Source organism: Notamacropus eugenii, chromosome 1, assembly GCF_028372415.1.
Source record: "Notamacropus eugenii isolate mMacEug1 chromosome 1, mMacEug1.pri_v2, whole genome shotgun sequence".
Classification (NCBI taxonomy): Eukaryota; Metazoa; Chordata; class Mammalia; order Diprotodontia; family Macropodidae; genus Notamacropus; species Notamacropus eugenii.
The window spans coordinates 146,330,588-146,336,587 of NC_092872.1; positions in this window are offsets into that span (position 1 = coordinate 146,330,588).

Consider the following 6,000-nt stretch of genomic DNA (forward strand, 5'->3'; position numbering starts at 1 on the left):
TACCACTTTTAATAGCAGTAAGGCACAAAGAATCCTCGATACTATTACCAGATGATCATACTTCATCTCTCAGGGACCTTTAATATATGACTTCATTTGGGAAAAAATTATAAAATTGAGAATTACTTATTTAGGTTGTCATTTACCCTTGAAAAAATTCTTGTAGAATAAAATTCTTGTGGAATCCACTTTTTTATTGAGTGTTATCTCTCTCATATGACATGTTCAAGTAACCTGCTGTATTTCCACTAATTTTTTGTTTGTGTTGTAAATAATCTGATACAGTTGACTTTTCTGACAGGACTTATAAGCATGTATCTACCTTGAAGGAAATCAAGGTACATGTTTAGTTTATGATTCAAGTATCTTATGTATGATTCTGTTTATTTTTCATTACTGTGGCTCTCTCATTCTGATCATGGACTTGAATGCAAGCAATCTACCTATGGTCATAATGAAAGATTTTGAGGTTTTTCTTCAGTGAGCTCTCAAAATATTGCAAAGTAGTAAATGTCAGCTCAACTCTTCATCCAGTTTTTACATAATACATATTTGTCAAGTATGTTCCCTCAAAGATTTTTCCAGATATTCCTAAATGACCCCATTTCCGGTTACTTGTCACTGATGAGGGGAACACATTCACTCTTAAAGCTATGCATAAATGTCCAAACTAGTTAAACACATGGCAAAATAACTTTGAAGTAAAATCTGTGGCTACCCAGGGAAAAAACATATGCAAGAACTCAGTCCTTCATTTGCCCACTTTTTTCCAGATTTGGCTATTTTGAAACGTTCTGACCAGTTTTGAATTTGGCAGTTTTGCCCAGATACTAAAACAACATAGATGCAAAGTTCCTACGAAGAAAGGAACATTCTTTGATCAGATTGGTGTAGGGTGGTGCAGTGGACAGAGCACCAGGGCAGGAGGACCTGAGTTCAAATCTTACCTCAGACACTTGACACTCACTGGCTGTGTGAATGCTCAAGACGTTTAACCCCGATTGCCTCCTCCTGGGTCATCTCCAGTCATCCTGATGAGTATCTGGTCATTAGATTCAGATGGCTTTGGAGAAGAAGTGAGACTGGTGACCTGCTCAGCCCTCCCTCACCCAAAACAAAGTCCAGCGCAGGTCATGTCTTTATTTCTCTGATGGCTTGGTCTTCTTCGGCAACCAAGGGTGAACATGCACAATATTAATCCAAGTAGTAGACACTTTAAAACTATCCATTTTTCAGTTTTACACATGACAAGGCTCTTGATCCATTTCTAGTTTGAATCTGTTATAATTTCACTTCCTTACATGTTAAATGTTTGTAAATTTTAGCTAGATATTATAACCTTCAGGCAAAATCTCATTGTAAACAATTTGCAAAATGACCATTGGCCATCTTGATCATGAGTCAAGTTCCTTTTAGTAGTCAGGATCTTTAAGAGTCTTCAGAATAAATTTATTGTCATGAATGGAATAAGTCCCAGTTGTTGATTCATCCAAATCTTACTGTTCTACTTTCCCAATATTTTCCATATTTCCCATAACCAAGATACACTCTAGGTTATGAATAGAGTTTCTGTGATAGAATGTGTCTTCTAGGGATACTCATGTGGCAGATACTCCCTGTGAAAGTAGTTTGAACTTTCTTCATTTCATGCCAAACTTTCCCCAGCTTCCATTTCTTTCAAAGTTATTCTATAATGTCAGGCGTCTTTGACGAGGATTTTGTAGGTTCTAGCAATTTATTTGAAGTCCCACAGGGTTTCAGGGAGAAAATGTAAAGCTCCACTTAGTATATTTTAAAGAGTGAGCATTTCCATAAAGTGGATATTTCAATCCTGGCCTCCACTTGTTATATAAGGATCCTGGGGTCACTAATGGCGACCTCATGAGCTGGAGGATAAAGGAATATAGCAGTCTGATATGGTACGGTGTCTACCATCTGTTATAGTTTTGGGTTTTTTTCTTTGTGGATTTGTAGAGGAGAAGGTGTGGAAATCAAGCCAGCAACTCTTTATTTTCTTGCTTCAGCCAAGCAGACCGTTTGCCAACAACACGCAGCCAGAGTGTCATTATGAGGCAGACTTTGCTTGGTAGTGAATTGGAATCAAAATTTCACAGTCCACCTTCTCCCAAAGAAGAGTCAGAAAGAAAGATGTCCTCAGTAAAGGACCATGCTTTTGCTGGAGAAATGTAACAATTCAGTGATTGAGACTACTTAGAATATTAAGTTCTCAAAATATTTTAACTTTCAAAATTCTTTCCTAAATATTCTTCCTAAGTCTTGGTGGTTGGTTTTACCTGGCTTGTAAGGGCCATAGTCCCGGGGGTCCTTTTCCATTTAGGCTTAGGCACAAAAATGTAGCTTTCTATAGTATGTATTACAAAAATAAAAAAGCAAGCAACATGTATTCCTGAAAATTGCAAATACAAAATTCATTTTTCACACCTATGTGGAAATGAATCCTGGGCAATTTAAGATATTATAGCGTGACATACACATACATGAGATGGGCTCTCCTAATGCTTGAAGATGCCCACATTGTGATCCAGTTCATTTCAGGCTCCATCTTTTCTTCACAGGACTCTCTCATGCTAGCATTAATAATGTAAATATCCCTTCCATAAACTCTCCCTAAGACCCATCATCAAGAATCCATCATGATCCTATTATCTGCAGTGGAAATATGACAGTCCCCACATATATTATCCACCCCTTTACTTTTCTCTGTAGATACAAGAGTGAGAGGCAGCATGGAATAGCAGGTAGAGAGCTGGCCTCAGAGTGAGTCAAAACCTGAGTGCAAATTTCGCCTCTGGCACATAGGGATTGTGGCTCTTTACCTCTGTGGGCTATAGGACACTCTTTAAGCCCCTTCGGTTGCAGAGCAGGAATGAGTATTTCTAGAATGAGCTGTACCTGCTGAAAATATCGCACAATATCTAGCCCAAAAGAAAAGAAATTAGAGTGTCAGCACTTGTACACACACACACACACACACACACACACAGACACACACACACACACATATACATACACACATATACATATGCATGCATGCCTGAGTGTGTGTGTGTGTGTATATATATATATATATATATATATACATATATATATTAGTATAAATAGAGGACCATTAGAAACTTGAAGATGTTGGGGTAGAAGATAATGGATCTAGAATATTTGAAGAATCCTTCTCTGTATCTCCAGCTTAGTTATACTAGATACTTTGTGAATATTTGTGGAGGTTTTCCTCAGTGAAAAATTCAGCATAGTTTACATTATAATGGCATGAAAAACACTTAGTGCACTTTAAAATATATGGAAGAAGTTAATTTTCTTTTACTGATGAATGGCAAGTGAGGAATTAGAATGACTTGCCACGTTGGTAATAGGTGCATCTTTCTTAAAAATTCAAATATTGAAGGGATGCCATTTCAGCCAAAATATTTTGTTCATGTATTTGAATGATGATTCAAACAATTTTGTTTCCTTTGCTTTTTCTCAAATAAATCACCTCCTTTTTCCCACAATAATCAGAGATGACTTCAGTCCTCCAAAATACAAAGGCACATGGAGAAAACTCATTGCAAACGTCATGAAGGAAATATTTGAGAAAAATCCAAGTGCTGTAGGAACCTTTGGTGTCAGACTGGATGACTGCCCCCCAGCACATATCCATCTGGCAAGAGACGAAATCTTTGCTCGTACCCTAAGAGTCTAAGATACCTGTAATCTCCTCAGTGTGGCTGCTGCTTCCAGTGATACAGAGAACAATGTGTGATGCAGAAAATCATGTATTTCCGTTAATTTGTCCCTGGCAGGGATGTACATACATGCCGGACCTTACTTTCATTCTCTTGACATTTTGTGCCACCACCCGTGGCACAAGGTATCCATTGGTAATCCCTTGTCCTCACTTCAGTGGCTGACTCATCTTTTTTATGTGGGTCATGGTTACTTCTGTGACATTCTCCACTTGTACACAACTTTTTTTTTTCTAGTGGATAACCTACTTGTGGCCTGCATGCACTTCTGTGTTGACCTTTGAATGTTGTGATCTGTGACTTGCAACCATGTATTGCCAGTCTCTCAGCACACATTGAAATGCCTACTACGTGCCAGGTGTTGTGCCTGCCTCTGGGGCTGTGAAGGCAAAAGAGGAAACAGCATTTGGCCTCATAGCACTTGCACTAACCGGTTTAAAAGCATGCCTGTGGGTAGCAGTGTACAGAAGAGATCCACAGTAACCTGGAGAGAGTGGGAAGCATTCGCCCCCGAAGGGACCAGGAGAGTCCTCCTGCTGAAGAAAGTGGTCACTTGAGCAGAATCTTGAAGCAAAGAACACTGAGTTAGATGCTTTGTCTCATGATTTGGGGAGTTCCCTCCATGATGCACTTTGCAAGCCGTCTGTGCCTGCTCAACCTGTGTGTCTATATTTTCCCCAAGATTCTCTGTCAAAATGCTGGGAACTTTTCTCTCTTTCTCCCTGCAACACAAGGGCAGTAGGAAAGTGCTCTTCCCCTACCTTCCTTTCTTCCTTCCCTCCCATTCCCCAAAATCAGTCCATCCTCTCTTTCTGCCATGTGATTGTTAGATGACCACCTTTACTCTTGCTCTTTGGAGTGCCTTGTTGATATGTTGCAGGCCGCTCACACCAACCAAGCCCCCTTCTCTGCCTGCCACATGAGGTTCGTCTCTAGGTTTTCCGAGGGAGTGCTGAATAGCTGGGCCTTTGTTGTTTGGGGAAGCTTGGGGTTGGTCAGTTTTCCAAAAGCAATCCGGAGAGCTCTCATCTTCTTTTTCCTCTCTGCACCCACATGGAGATACCGTTAGACAAATTCAGTAGGGGTCCAGCCAGACATAGGTTGGAATCTGGGTATCCATTTGGTCTTCCTTTTTTCTTTGGATGGTCAAGTCACTATCCTTTGAATGATTGCAGATCTCTTCCAGGAGGCTCTGCAATGTGTTGTTGCTTGATGCAGTGAACAGGATGTCATCTGCAAGCAAGAGTATTTGGAGAAACTCACCATCCACTGGGCATCCCTTTTTGCCTTAGGCACTGGGCTGGATGTGCTCAATACATTGCTGATATCTCCTATCTTATGCCTCACTAGATGATTATTATCAAAGAGTCATTCAACAGGATGATTTATGCCGTTAAGACTTCCAAAGAAGGATGACAATATCTGGGTGGCAGATGCCTTGCTGTAAGAGCTTGTCAGAGAGCATTTTGCTTTAATGATTCCAATGTTTTTTCATACTTGATAAGCATTTTGTTTCCATTAATTTTGAGATGTTTGATTGTCACGTACCATTTTTGAAAACCCACTTGTCACTACCTTTTATCGTTGGGAGACCTTGGAGATCTACCTGTCCTCCAAATACCTTACAAACAATCACTGAATATTCTTATACGTTGACATTCTCTTCAGGCTGAGCATCCCAATGGATATTATAAGATGTCTACCAGTAGACATTCTATGCCTTTGACTTCTTTTCTCCTGTGGCGAGTATTAGACCTACTTTTTTTGAGAAAATGGAGATGTCACTTAGGATATTGTGCATAAAGACATGGAAATTGTGGTCAGCTCAGTGTCACTTTTGAACAAGAGCATCAGTAGGATCTCCCCACTGATACCACCATGTTCTTGTTTTTCACCGAGGCATTATATTTTACACCCTCCATGACAATGCTGAACTCCTCTAGCAAGCTTCTGAGTGTCTGTTTTGTGCTTCCCGTGAAATGACTAATCCAAAGTTGAAGTTATCCCTGTTCCATCTTTCAAGGAATGCTTTATGATTTGTATGCAGACGTGGGAAGCAACATTAGAGAAGACCTGTTGTCAAATATTTCTTATGTTGTTGTTGTTGTTCTTCCTTCGTATTCCCAGAGGACTGATGATATCACAGTGTTGGTCCAGTGCATTGAAATATGGCTCATCTGTCTAATGTGAGATTGGAAGGCTCTACCGCCTTCTCCGTTCAGGAGCTAATTGCCTGACT